This window comes from Mustela nigripes, chromosome 12 (assembly GCF_022355385.1).
Source record: "Mustela nigripes isolate SB6536 chromosome 12, MUSNIG.SB6536, whole genome shotgun sequence".
NCBI lineage: Eukaryota > Metazoa > Chordata > Mammalia > Carnivora > Mustelidae > Mustela > Mustela nigripes.
Genome location: NC_081568.1, coordinates 134126137 through 134140708, shown reverse-complemented (window position 1 = coordinate 134140708; position 14572 = coordinate 134126137). Strand labels below are relative to the sequence as shown.

The following is a 14572-nucleotide window of genomic DNA, read 5'->3' as shown; positions in this document are numbered from 1 at the left end:
AAACAACTATAAATCAATAATGAGGGACTGTCCTGTTGTCTATAGAGTATTTGAATCACTTTGCTGCATGAGGGGCTGAGGTCAATGCCTATTTCTAATAAGGAAACAGGAGAAGCTCTACTCCATCCTCGTAAGCCCGCTACTTACGATAAAACTCCCTTTATGAAATGCACAGTAATTTGTAGTTATAAGAAGGAGTTTTAAGCCAGAGAAGTTTGGTTTGAGTCTGAGTGTTGGTTCCAACTAGGGGAACGCCCAAGGAAGTGCCCACCTAGGAGAGTTCATGAGCATCCCTGCATTTAACCACCTGAAGGTCATAAACATAATAAAGAAGGAGAAAACAGCTTCTCTCTTTCTCCTAATTAAAACATCATCTCTGCAGCAGGTGAAAGCAAAGCCTTCAGGTTTCCAAGTGGTTTAAAAATCCTTTCTATCAACAGTGTGACAGAGAGCAAGAAAATTTACACACCCTTGGGGCAAGGCAGAGAAAATCTATGACTGTCCTATGCAGGTAGATGCAAACTGCTGGTGGTCACTTTTTTTTTTTTTTTTTAAGTGTAGATGTAGGAGGAAGTGCACTGGTCAAATCTGTTAACAAATATTACAGGACACACTATATATCTTTTCCAGAAATAAAACGATCTCAGATCTTGTACTAACAATGGTAGGAACAGTTTCATTAGTCAGGGGCAACCTATAGTTAGTCTCTCAAAATCATTTAAAATGATCACCGGGTGAGGCCAAAGAGTTCTTCCAGGTCTTCCAGATCTCTCATGAAGCTAGCAGTCTCTCAGATTACCTCCAGCATTCAGGATGATTTTGCATTAACTTTCTAGATGAGCCCCCAAATCGTGATAAGCAGTGCAAGCAAGCTCTAGCCATGTCCTTTTAGAATTTCCATGCACAGCTGTTTCAGATTACTCAAGTCCATTCTTCTATGGCAGCTGGCACCCTCCTTGACTTGAACAGAGGAAAAGATAATTATGTCACGAAACGAATGGCTCTGTTTTTCCTACTTCGGACATGAAAAGAACCTCTTTTCCTGGGCTCACCACCTCAGCCTCCAAACCCCAAACAAAGCTATTCAATGCTATTTCCTTCAGAGTATGCCGGGCTTTCCTGGTGAGTTCCAAGCGGGTCTAATCCTCCGTCTAGGAAATTTTCAAAGGAGAGCACGCTATATTCTTCAGTGCCCAGTGGCTTCCAACATGGTTATGAAGTCCAGTGTCCTAGCAAGGCTGGGCATGGGCAAGACCCCTGAAGTCAAGCCTAGGGTTAAGACACTCCCCTGCCCCTGCCCCTCATCTCAGGGCGGTGGCCAGACTGCAGTCACCCTGAAGTCATTGCTCTGTCAGCAGTAGGAGGCAGCTGGTAGACCTTTTTTTAGCTGTGGGGTCCAAGATGCTGTGACTGAGCAATCTCAGGGGCCACAGAGTGTAGAGCAAGGCAATCCGAATACTTTCAGCACAACAAGATGTAGAAAGGTGTCCACACGTGGAGCTCAGCTGCCTGCCAGCTGTACCACCCTAATAAAGAGAAGAAAATATTTCAATCATGAACTCTCTGTGATAACTAAATGAGCTTGTACATATGAAGTACTTGGAATAGTACCTGGTGCAAAGTTAATAAATGCATTAAATATGATTAGCTATCAATACAGGATTTTTGGTTCTTAAAAGTCCCAAGGACATGCCACAGAAGAAGTGTTCTGACTCACACTGACATTCTGAGGGGCCAGAGCCATGGACTCTCTTCAGTTAGGAGGTATGGTCTTCATTTGGCAGATCTCATTTAAAACAGGCAGCAGGTAGGTGGGTGTGGGGAGTGTAATTATCCACCCATATGAGCCAGGTGTGGTACAACAGCCATGCATTTCTTCCTTAGGTACTTGTCTAAGCCCATGCTAGACGGTATTCTAAGAATAGGGACAGTCGACCATTCCTCTAAACGCAGCTGCTACCCTTTCTTTGGCACCGTCATCCCAATCAGCACTTTGAATGGATGGATGGAGGTGAACACAACACCACAGACTCCCACTAAGTCAGTTCATGATGCAAAGAGATGCCTTCTTTCCATCAACTCTGCTCTTAAGTACTGAATTCTTTCCATCCATTCCTTCTTAAATACTGAAAGGGGTGGAGGTCTGGCTGTTGCTTGTCATCTCTGTGGAACATGGGGCCACCCAGTGCCCAATTCCCTCAGTTTTGGGCTTCTTGATCAAAATAATGAGCATGAGAAACTAATACATTTATACCTGTGTTTGCCTGGTGACTTCTTCACCTCTAAATGCATTTGGAAGCTTCAGGTGACCTGAAAATGTCAGTGAAGTTATATACAATGACAGAAAGAGCCTTGAAGAGTCCCTTTTGGGGTCAGCCAGCAGGGGAAATAGTATAGCAATGAGCGTTAAGTACGGCGGCTGATCAAATTTAACCAAAGGCAAGTTGACTTGACGCAGAACTTCCCAGCAAGAGTAAATAAGAAATAAAATGGACTCGATTTATTTTGGCAGTCAACAGATAGAATTTGGTTTATTTCCTTCTGTCTTACAGAATCTTTTTTTTTTTTTTAAACCAAAGTGTGTGTGTGGGTGGGGGGGGGGGGGGACTAGATGAAAGGAACACGGCAAATACCAGATCAATTTTTAAATAAATTCTCTGCTTCATCCAAAAGCAGCACCGAGTTCACATCAGGCATAAGAAAACCAGGATAAACACTAGACAATTGAAAATTTAATCAATTGCCAATGCCCTTGAAGGCCACGGGGTACTGAGTAACAGCCGGCGGGGACTTTGTGAAAAGCAAGTCAAGTCAGAACGCAAACATCCTGTCCTCTAATGGGGACACATGCTCCAAGGAGAGATGACGCATATTTGCTCTGGACTGGTGCTCCAAGGAGAGATGACGCATATTTGCTCTGGACTGGTGACAGGTTGTTTTTTTTTTTTATTCCGTCACACACAAGGTAGCAATCAAGACTGCCTCCAGCCTTAGGGTTTAAAATACACCTAAGCTCCCACAGCAGACTCAGGAGCTGATTATCCACCATTTTTTTTAGAAAATATAATGTCTCATGTCTTGGATGTGGGGTTTATACATTTATCATTTCCTACACCAGATACACTGACAACTCTCCCCTTTATGGATAATTAAAAGAAATTATGAATGTCTTATATGTGCGACGTAATTATCACTTTTACCTTACAAAATACAATTTGCTGCCCACACATAACCATCTTCTCTGGCCATTTAACTGCAGATAACGATCCTTTATGAATCTAGCTCACAACCTGGAGATTTTCTATCTCATGTTCCTTTGGACCTTTGCAAAAACAATATAGAATGCCTGCAGTGTAAAATTAGGCCTAAACTTAATTATCTTGCAGCCTATTTCCTGAGTTTAATTAACTTTTCTGAGTGGTTTCTACTGCAATGAGAACTAGGCCCATTTGGTATTATTTAGTGTCATAATTTCTCTTCCTTCTCAGTTCCAAGGACACCACAAGCTCCCTCCAGCCCTAATTGCCATGGCAAATGCAAAGATAGGAGAACCGAAAAACAGCTATAACCAAAATTAAGAATGTGCTGCAGTGCATACTAATCTAGGGATGGAAATCTGTGAGTGTGCTATCTATAATCCCTTCTAGCCTCTAAATGAACTGACTTTAAATATTTAATTATCTTGTTAAGTAAATTCAGATTATAGATTCAAATCCTCCTTATTACAGATTATCGGGCTATTTCAGAAGGAGAATAAACTGAAGCCAGACACACAGCCTTTTATAAACTAGAATATGCTACACAGTTTACAAGAGAAATTGTTCTCCTTCTCCATAGTTTACGTAGGCTCCTTCTCTGGACTCTGAGAAGACTAGACGTGTCAAGAGAGTTGGCCTCCAGAAAGTGCCTAAGCCCCTCCCTATGGGTAGTAGAGTGTGGCCTTTGCAGCCAGGCTTTTTGAAAGCAATGAAGACTATTCAGTCATTAGCTCTGGGGCCCTGGGCAAGTTACTCCTCTCTAGTAGCCTTGGTTGTCTACTATTAAATGCAGATAATGGTAAATGCTCCTGTGGTGGATTTCAAAGATTAAAGAGATAACCAGTAGGCTTCCTCTACCCTTCCCCCTCCACTACCCAAAATGTTTTGGGGAAAGAAGTTTCCCTCCAGGGAATTTGTGGGTTGACTTTTTTTTTTTTCTTAAGATTTTATTTACTTATTTGACAGGCAGAGATCACAGTAGGGGGAGAGGCAAGCAGAGAGAGAAGGGGAAGCAGGCTCCCTGCTGAGCAGAGAGCCCGATGTGGGGCTCCATTCCACGACCCTGGGATCATGACCTGAGCCGAAGGCAGAGGCTTTAACCACTGAGCCACCCAGGCGCCCCGACTTTTTTTTCTTTTTCTAAGATTTTATTTATTTGAGAGAGAGAAAGAGAGAGCCAGTAGCTGATGGAGAGGGACAAGAAGACTCCCACTGATCAGGAGCCCGCCAAGGCAATGCTCTATCTCATGACCCTGAAATCGTGGACCTGGGCTGAAATCAAGAGTTGGACGCTTACCTGACTGAGCCACCCAGAGGCCCCAGGTGGGTTGAGTTTTAACATGCCAATATGTTCGTAAATGGTTGAGCGAAGAGATGACTAGGAAAATAGACTTGAAGGGGGAGGGGGCTTCAGGTGAGACAGGTAAGAATAAAAAATTTTAAAAAAATCAGAAAAGAGGGCGCCTGGGTGGCTCAGTGGGTTAAGCCGCTGCCTTCGGCTCAGGTCATGATCTCAGGGTCCTGGGATCGAGTCCCACATCGGGCTCTCTGCTCAGCAGGGGGCCTGCTTCCCTTCCTCTCTCTGTGATCTCTTCCCTTCCTCTCTCCTACTGTGATCTCTCTCTGTCAAATAAATAAATAAAATCTTTAAAAAAAAAAATCAGAAAAGATTGCAGAGACCTAAATGGTATTTGTAACAAAGAACAACCACCACAAAAATTTAGTAAACAGAAAAGGCAGTATAGGGAGGAAGGAAGAGAACTTGAAACTATCCGGATATTCTGACGTAAAGCTCAAGAAAGAGGGCCACTAGGACAGTCTGTGACAAAAACCAAGGAGAATTCAGGGAGAACACAGGAGCACTCCTAGGTCAGTCTCCAGCTTCCACGTCACTCCTCCATCCTTACCTGAGACTCTGCTGTTGCTCTGCCCGGAGCCTCTCTTCACCTTAGCTGGGCTGGGGAGCTGCCGAAGGCTGGGATTGAGAGATGCTTTAAACCTTTCTGACGCCACCAGGTACATCATACCTACTCTCCTCTCCCCCCATTCACTCATTCTTGCTGCTAGTCTTGTGGTATAATTGAGATCCTCCTTGTTTTAGGCTTATTTTACATCCTTAGTTCTATAACAGGGAAGAACATCTCCCCACTGTCCTGGTTGAGAAGGAGACCCCGTCTTGGCTCCATTCCGGGGCTCTTTGGTCCCTCCTTGGCTGGCCATGGGGAATTTCCCTCCCACACCAACCCCCATCTTTTACCTGCCCAGTCTAGGTACAAGGGGAAGTAAAATGAGGTATGCTTGAGATTATTCTGAACCACGGAAAGGGGCACGTCTACTCAAGGATGATGGGACCATGAGGCACTGGCCCCATGAGGGACACCCACCCCCCGACAGGAGAGCAATGAAAAGGACAATCACTGTGGATCTTTGACTCAGCTGACACGTGATGTGATGACTTTGGCTTATACCAACGCGAACGGATGATGCGGGCGATGACCCTCCCTCAGCTTTCATGCGTTTTTGTTCAGGCTCTAAAATACTAAGCATCTCTGGAAACATTCTGTTCCCCTGTGCTGCTCTGTGTCCCACACCAGAGAATGTGGGAGTTGAACTAGGCAATGACATGGACAGCGATCCGGGTGGTTTTAGTATTGTTATTGGGCTCTTTTCACGTCCTCTCATAGACCACATAGAGTTCCCCTTCATACAGTCATCTACTTGCTGCTTTCGTTCAGCATTTTCTAATCTACCTTGTCCAGGGAAACAATCCCGAAGAATTAGTCCAATATCTGATTCCATCCTTCAAAAACAGGGCCTCCTGGATAAGAGCGAGTCTCTATGTCTCTTACATTCAGTCCGTATCCGAGGCTACCAAAAGCCCTCACAATCTATGTACTAGTTCCTACTTTATTGTAAAGTAAAAGACTGGGTCTTCAGATGAGACTGAGGCACAGAGGACTTCGAACCTGCCGTGTGTCTGCCTGTGTCTCCTTCCCCAGCCTCCCACACGCTCCCCTGCACGGGCCTTAAATCAACCGGCCCAGCCTGGTCTTGTACCTGCTAACATCACCCACTGTCTAAAGGCAGCGAGCAGCTGTTTATTTACAATTAGATCTGCCAGCTGGAAAGCAAACATTCCGCGTTACCAAATCAATCAATGTTACAGGGAGAGAAAAAAAATCAGGTACAGCATGAAACGGAGGACAGGAACACTACATTATATCACAGCTGTTTGTCCCATGCCATTAGAAGTTCTCCGCACCAAGGATTAATATAACCACCATCTATGATCAGCTGTCTTCCAGGCACAGATTGGACACCTGAGAAATACAGCCAGCAAAGGGAGAGACTGAGGCCTTGGACGCCCGTGGCTTTCATCTGATGACACGAGCAGCACTGACCTGAAGGACGGTTCTATCACGGAACCAAGGCTTCTCCCCTAGGTACAAGGTACTGGGTTTATTGATTGTTACTTCCTCTTGGATTCAGGTAGCAGTTACTGCTGAATCACACGGACTGATACAGGGCCTTAAAAACAGTATCATATCATCATGTTGCGTACTTGGAGGCTCTCTCTTGTTTTGGAAACCTGAAAGAATGATAAGCAGCTTCTCTTCACCATCAAGTGGGTCAGCGTAAGTAATCGTCCCATTTTTTTATGGATTTATCTAGTTACCGATGGTCAAGACATCGATTTGAGTTTGGCTGTTAATTCACCAGCGTATGCTTGCTGGAGGCGCACACTTGCCGGGTATGGTCCTCGAAATCAGTAAAGCCAAAGGCAGTAACACTTGAGTAGGAATACAGCAACAAAAGCTTAACAATATGACTGACGAGGCTCTTCACTTACCTCTAGGAGTTCTGTTTGGTTTGTTGGGCCATTTTTTTTTTTTAATAGTAATTGATGGGAATCCAGAGGGGGAAGGAAGGGATACTAATTATAAAACTAGAGGGTCACTCAACATGAGATTCCAGTATACAATCCAATCTCTGTAACCCACAAAAGCTCCTATGAATGCATGTATACTGGTCTGCACCCCCTAAAAGTCACTGCAGTTTTTGTAGCATTTCAGATAAACCCTATACACGTCCTCCTCAGGCCCTGGTGTGCTGTGAATGTGAAGGTTTGTGTGCTCTCTCCATGCTCCGGCTCCTAATAGGAAACTCCACTGCACTTGGTGTAAACAGAGAAACATCTGCTGTAGCCACTAAGAGTTTATGGAAAATGTGCAGCCAAGGCTGTTACAGACCCCCCTCTGCCCTCATTAGAAAATATGCTGGCAATCAACAGAAATACAACAAAACTCAGAGAGTTTAAGGAATCGGGAAAAGACAGCGAAGGCCTTTGGGACAAAAAAACAAAAAACAAACAAACAAAAAAAACACCCTCCCAGCCAACTAGTGGGATTAGGAGTACAGGGATTAGCTACAGGATTCTCAGAGCCTTCATTAAGAGCCTCCCATTTTCTGAAACCCGGTTGGTTTAAAACTGCAGGCTCAGAGAGGGCGCCTGGGTGGCTCAGTGGGTTAAGCCGCTGCCTTCGGCTCAGGTCATGATCTCAAGGTACTGGGATCCAGCCCCACGTCGGGCTCTCTGCTCAGCGGGGAGCCTGCTTCCTCCTCTCTCTGCCTGCCTCTCTGCCTACTGGGGTGCCTGGGTGGCTCAGCGGGTTAAAACTGCAGGCTCAGAATCCACGCTTTGCATTTCAATACCTTGACCCCAAGGGCAGTAATCTCCTTTTATACAATTGAGTTCGCTTAATGCTCCATAGTAGCCTTATGAACCCTGGGCTTCCCAGAGTCCACAGAAGAGGATGTGGTTTCAAATTCTTAGCAAATTCTGGTGGATAGTTAAATTGGAGGTCCATGTAGGTAAACTCTACGAAGAGTCAGACGGAAGGGAAAGCACTGAGACCACTGCAGACCTCTCTGGGTATGACGGGATAATGACTCGAACTAAAATGAGATCAATACAAGTTAAGAGAATAGGGCCAGTGATGGGGTGTCCACCAGAGGGTGTGAAGTACGGGGTAGCCATTCTCTTCCCTGTTCCAGGGACCAGAAATGAACATTCTGGATCGAAATGAAGCCTTTTCCTCTCTCACAATAGCTCACCAAGTACAGATTTTGTACCATCTACTCAAAGTCACTGTGTTCTTTCTATTTTTAAAAAATTTTTTTAAAAAATGTATTTAAGTAATCCCTACACCCAACTTGGGGCTCAAACTCACAACCAAGAGTCAAATGCTCTTCCCACTGAGCCAGCCAAGCACCCCTCAAACTCACTGTGTTCTTATGGTTCCCTTCATTCCTTTTCTCTTTTGTTTTGCTCCTAGAAGAACCCCTCTTTTCCTTTCTGCCCTATAAACCCATTTCCATCCACCATAACATCCAAGTAACATCATGTTGGTTTGGATTATTTGGATTAATGTAACAAAAATGGGTTCTGGCTAAAATTAGCAAAGAAAAAAAAATTGGGTTTGTGGAAGGAAATGAGACATTCCTAAGAAATGGAAGGGCAAGGTAAGCAACCAGGTCTCAGAAAAGGATGAAAAGCAGGGTAATGATGGGAAAATAATAGATGCTCTCTCCAGAATCACCAAAAGGATGAGTCAAATCCAACGATTCCCAGGATCAGGTCATTTTGCTTGGGATGCAATTTCCCAGGTTGCGAGCCCCACAGAGCTGCATGGGAGGTCCCTCCCCTGTGCTGGTACCAAATACACGTGAAGTCCTTGCACACAGGCATACTTGTACACACAACAATGGCAATGAGGCTTAGAGAAATGACTTACCTTACTTACAGGGATCCAGCACCGTGTCAGGGTTCCCGCTCAGCAGGGAGTCTGCACCTCCCCCGGCCTGCCACTCCCCTCCTTGCTTGTGCATGTGCACTCTCTCAAATAAATAAATAAAATCTTTAAAAGTAAATAAATAAGTAAACCATCCTCAAGTAAATAAACAGCTCAAGCCCATCCAACTGCCCTTCATTTCAGGACAAAGCACATCTTGCACCACCACCTGCATTTGGTGCCTTTTATTCCTTTCTTTAACATAGAAATTTCTTATTTCATGGAACATTCCCTAGTTTTGATTCCACACCCTTGCCCACCAAGTAATTCTGATTAATTCTGTTTATCACAGAAAGTAAAGTAAGGCTACGGAAATGATCTCAAAAGTAAAAAAGAAAAAGAAAGAAAACAGAAGGTGGGGGCACCTGGGTGGCTCAGTCCCTCAGGTGTCCGACTCTTGATTTCGGCTCAGGTCGTGATCTCATGGTCATGGAATGGAGCCTACATCCAGCTCCCAGCTCAGCAGGGAGTCTGTTGGATGCTCTCTCCCTCCCTCCCTCTCCTTCTGCCCCACTCCCTCCCAGCTCTCTCTCTAAAGTAAGTCAATAAATCTTTACAAAAAAAGGAGAAGAAGGAGGAGGAGGAGGAGGAAGGAAGACAGAAAAGGCATCCTTAGCCATATCACTGCTGGCCAACAGAACATGGTACGATATGGGAAATGTTCTAAATCGAGGCTCTCCAGTATAGCCCCTACTGCCACATGTGCTACTGAGCCCTGGAATGTGGCCAGTGAGACAAAGAAACTGAGTTGTATTTAATTTCAACTAAATTAAATGTAAATCTAAATAGCCAAATGTGGGTAGGATCTATCATACTGAATAGTATCGAATAGATACAAAATACCCCAAAATTCTTTGTTGCATTTATTTGAAGACTATATGGCTTTTGTGTCCTACTGTACTCACATGTACCATGAATGTGGGATGTTAAAAACCAGATTAAGTGTTTTTCTGGGAAAGTTAAAGGCAACTCTATAACCTTTGCACAAATGCGGCAAGTAAGGTACCTTCTGGGTCAGGAACTCATGTGAAATCTAAATCCCTGCCTAGCGGACGCTTGGGTGGCTCCGTCAGTTAAGCATCTGCCTCCAGCTCAGGACCTGATCCCAGGGTTCCCGCTCAGCAGGGAGTCTGCACCTCCCCTGGCCTGCCACTCCCCTCCTTGCTTGTGCATGTGCACTCTCTCAAATAAATAAATAAAATCTTTAAAAGTAAATAAATAAGTAAACCATCCTCAAGTAAATAAACAGACTTGCAGCAAGTCCTAAGCCCCAGCTCTAGCTCTCCCTAAGCAGGTGAGTTTAGGTAAGTCAGGCTTTCTTTTTCATTTCTTGAAAAGAAAGAGACCAGATTAGATGTTTTCAGGTCTCTTCTCCAGCACTAACAGCTTTAATTTTTATTTTCTGCCACCCAAATCTAGAAACTGTATGGCAGGCCCTACAAACAAATGGCTCCAGAGTCCAGGGTGGTACATGAGGCAAAGTTATCTGGTAGGATTGGGAGCCAACACCACACACCCCAGCCAATCCTACAGCTGGGAACATCAGCCTGCCAATTGGAGAGTCTGTTTCCCAAAAGACCTCAGAAATCCTTTTTTATTGTTGGGATCTAGAGCAATTTTTAAGAAAATCTCTTTGGTCTATGCAAATCTCATCCGTGGACAAGGAGTGACGTTGATTGCTTCAGATACATGATAGCTAAAAACCTGGGGCACTCAGATTCTATTCCCATAAACAACCCCCACCTTCAGAAATTTCTCACTTTCTCTATCACCCCATATTATTTTCAGTTTAAATTTCTGTTTCTAAGCTCTCCTTCTAAGCTCCAAACACAATTTAATTAAAATGTTAGCTCAAGGGGCGCCTGGGTGGCTCAATGGGTTAAAGCCTCTGCCTTCAGAGGCTTTAAGGTCATGATCTCAGGGTCCTGGGATCGAGCCCCACATGGGGCGCTCTGCTCAGCAGGGAGCCTGCTTCCTCCTCTCTCTCTCTCTGCCTGCCTCTCTGCCTGCTTGTGATCTGTCTGTGTCAAATAAATAAATAAAATCTTTCAAAATAAATAAATAAATAAATAAATAAACAAAAAGTTAGCTCAAGCCACAATACCGCATGGTTGTGAAAGTGGGTTTTTCTCTAATAACTGGGACAGACAGAAAGGTTAGCATAATGTGCCTATGATAAGGGAAAGATGCCTGTCTCTCACTTTTCATTTGGGGTACTCTAAGGGGAATACAAGGATTCTGGGATCCATTAGAATTTGTGTTTTATGGGAAATACATTCAACTTATTCTCCAATAAAACTGCAAATAATTACAGTCTAGAAAATTCTAACTGTTCACTGAAGCAGCTACTTGTCAAGGACACAAATATTGCTGCAGTAACAGAACAAAAACACCAGGTGGCAGCATGATATCATTAAAAATTCTCAGTACTTGAAATGGAGGTAATATTTAGAAAAATTGTCTTGGCACAATTCAAATCAAGCTACATGATGACTTCTAGATCTATTCTTAACTGATTCATTTCTTCAGAATTTATTTTTAATCAATTATGATTATTTGAAGGCTATTATTATTGCCGCTTAAGTCATTCAACCCAAAACAGGCCTTAAATTTTTAGAATGTTCAGTTTCTAACACCTTTGGGGTTAAATGGTATAAAACTGCATAAGGAAAATGTTTTATGTTTATATTGCAGAAGGGTAATGCTTTTTAACAAGCATCATTGCTTATTATTAATCTATTTGTGTTAGAGGCCCTTGGGAGCAATGAATGCTGGATTTTTAAGAGAAATCCTGGATGTTTGGGATTCATGTTTTAGGTCCCAAGAAGTACCAAACAGTAGGGCAGAGGAGAGTGTGGAAAATTAGCACAGAATCTGTTTTAAAGTCCAGGAATCACACCTATGTGTGCTCTGGAAATAAAACCCATTTTCAGATCTCAACTGCAGTGCTTAAAAACCTGGCCCCTGGGGCGCCTGGGTGGCTCAGTGGGTTAAAGCCTCTGCCCTCAGCTCAAGTCATGGTCCCAGGGTCCTGGGTTCGAGCCCCGCATCAGACTCCCTGCTCAGCGGGGGGCCTGCTTCCTCCTCTCTCTCTCTCTCTCTCTCCTCTCTGCCTGCCTCTCTACCTACTTGTGATCTCTGTCAAATAAATAACTAAATAATCTAACAAAACAAAACAAAAAAACCTGGCCCCCGGCCACTGCAGAGTCAGACCGTCCTCTCCCACCCCCCTTTCACCCAATCATCCTCAACTCTGTTTTCGGTTTGCTACTGCTATCTCGTTGCAAATTCAAATCAGAACATATAATTAACCACAATACAAAAGTATCTGTGTGTGTGGAGATAGACGGATATTCATTATGCCATCATATCATCAAATATCTAGAAAAGGTTCTCTTTTTTTTTTAGATTGATTTATTTATTTAGAGAGCAGGGGAGGCCAAAGGGAGAGGAGAAAATCGCAAGCACACTACCCACTGAGCACAGAGCTCAAGAAGGGGACTGGGGGGATCGATCTCATGACCCTGAGATCATGACTTGAGCTGAAATAAAAAATTGGACTCTTAAGTGATAGAAGTCCCTGAAGGATTCTAATAATTTTCAATTATTTCATAAATGTCCTCAATTTTTAAAAAAAGATTTTATTTATTTGAGAGAGAGAGAGCAAAAGTGCGGTGAGGAGCAGAGGAAGAAGCAGGTTCCTCACTGAGCAGGGAGTCTGATATGGGATGCGATCCCAGGACCCCAAGATCATGACCTGAGCTGAAGATGGATGCTAAACTGACTGAACCACCCAGGCACTCCTGTCCTTAATTCCCTAAAAAAATAGAAGAATTGTGCATTCTTTTTATGATGGTGGGCCCTCCCTCTTACACAATTACAACGTCTGGCAATTAGACCTGGTGTCAAGTCCAATAGGCAGGTTTTTGACCTAGGCTGTTGACCCGGAGGCCTCACTCCAGAATAATCCCTCCCCAAATGGAGGACAAAGCTGACTTATCTCTATGCGTAGAGGAGGCACAGAAGCAAATGCCGGGCCATTTCAAAAGAGCCATTTTTATCCCTGACTTCAGGAATCATGACTTCAAAAATAATATATCAATTCTCAGAGCACCCTGATACGAGCTTAGCAAAATTTTCATTGTAAATGAAAAATATCTCTTTCTTTCCTTCTTTTCTTCTCTTTTCATTTCATGAGACCAGAAGCCAAAATACTGAATCATTCCTTTCCTGAGGGTGTAGCACCTGTCAGCCCTAGAGGACCTTCGGAAAATCTGAAGGAAGTTTCGGACACTCTGCAAAAAGCTTGCAGGCAGTAAAGCTAAAAGTACCCATTTTCAGGGGAGGAGAGGGTCAGGGACCCCTTGTGAAGAGCCTTGGGCACGATAAATCTTCATTGCCTATAAGAGCCATGCTATGCACAGAGGGGAGATCCCAGAACCCGCTCAGCCAAGCAGAAAGTGCCTGACCATCTCTCTCCACTCAACCTAAATATACATGTCCTACCACGTTTGTTCACTGTTTGACTGTCATTTTATTTTATATCATTTGGCTTTCGCCACTCAAAGCCTGAAGGGGATCTGTAGTGCGTCTGGGCAAGAGCCAGCACAGAAAGCCACATCCATATAAGTCACAGGGATGAAGGGTACAGCACAGGGAACGGAGTCACTGGTACCTTAGCAGGGTTACACGGTGAGAGATGGGCGCTACCGCACAATGTATGGACTTGTGGCATCACCGTGCTGTACTTCACCTGAAACAAAGTAACCTTGTGTGTCAACCGTATGTCAACAAAAAAATAAATTAAAACAATGACACACACACAAACAAACAAATAAATAAAAGGAAGCTAAGGGGACGAAAACAGAAAAGAAAATCGTATCCAGAAAAGCAAGTAAGAAACCCAAGGCAAAGCGCCGGGCTCTGATGTTCGGCTGGTGGGCGAATAAATTGGAGGGCAATTTGGCGATCTCCCAAGGGACTTAAAATTCTGCACATGTCTTGACCTGTCCCTCTTACTCCTGGAAATTTATCCTGAGGAAATAATCATGTGGGTGGTACAGGCACATGGGTAGTCACTACAGTGGTGCCTATAATTGAAAAATTAGAAATAAACTGTCTGACCACAGTTGGAAATGCTAAACCAGCTCAAGTACTGCCATTGCTCAAAATAACATTCAGCCTTTTATATTGGTTTGATAAAAGTTAGTGATACCATTGGAATATATTTAATATGTTAAGCGGGGAAAGCAGAGTCTAAAAGAGTTTCTAAATGATTCCACTTTGATACTATCTGTTTTGCTAACATACCCTGAAATGCTCTACACAAAGTGGCTAACAGCAGTGCCTTAGATTATATGATTATGGTTGGTTTTATCTTTTGTCGCTTCTTCCCTTTGATTCTTATTATTTCTGTCTGTATTTGTCTCTTTTTTTTTTTAGATTTTATTTATTTATTTATTT

General features: G+C 43.6%; 1 long non-coding RNA gene across 1 annotated transcript in view; it reads left to right on the top strand.

Annotated features, from left to right (window-relative positions):
• The first annotated feature begins 6480 nt into the window (after positions 1 to 6480).
• The window catches only part of LOC132028019 (uncharacterized), a 25232-nt gene continuing 17140 nt past the window's right edge, over positions 6481 to 14572 (top strand). Inside the window, exon 1 of the long non-coding RNA XR_009407321.1 lies at positions 6481 to 6892. This is a non-coding gene — a long non-coding RNA (uncharacterized LOC132028019). The remainder of the gene's footprint in view (positions 6893 to 14572) is intronic.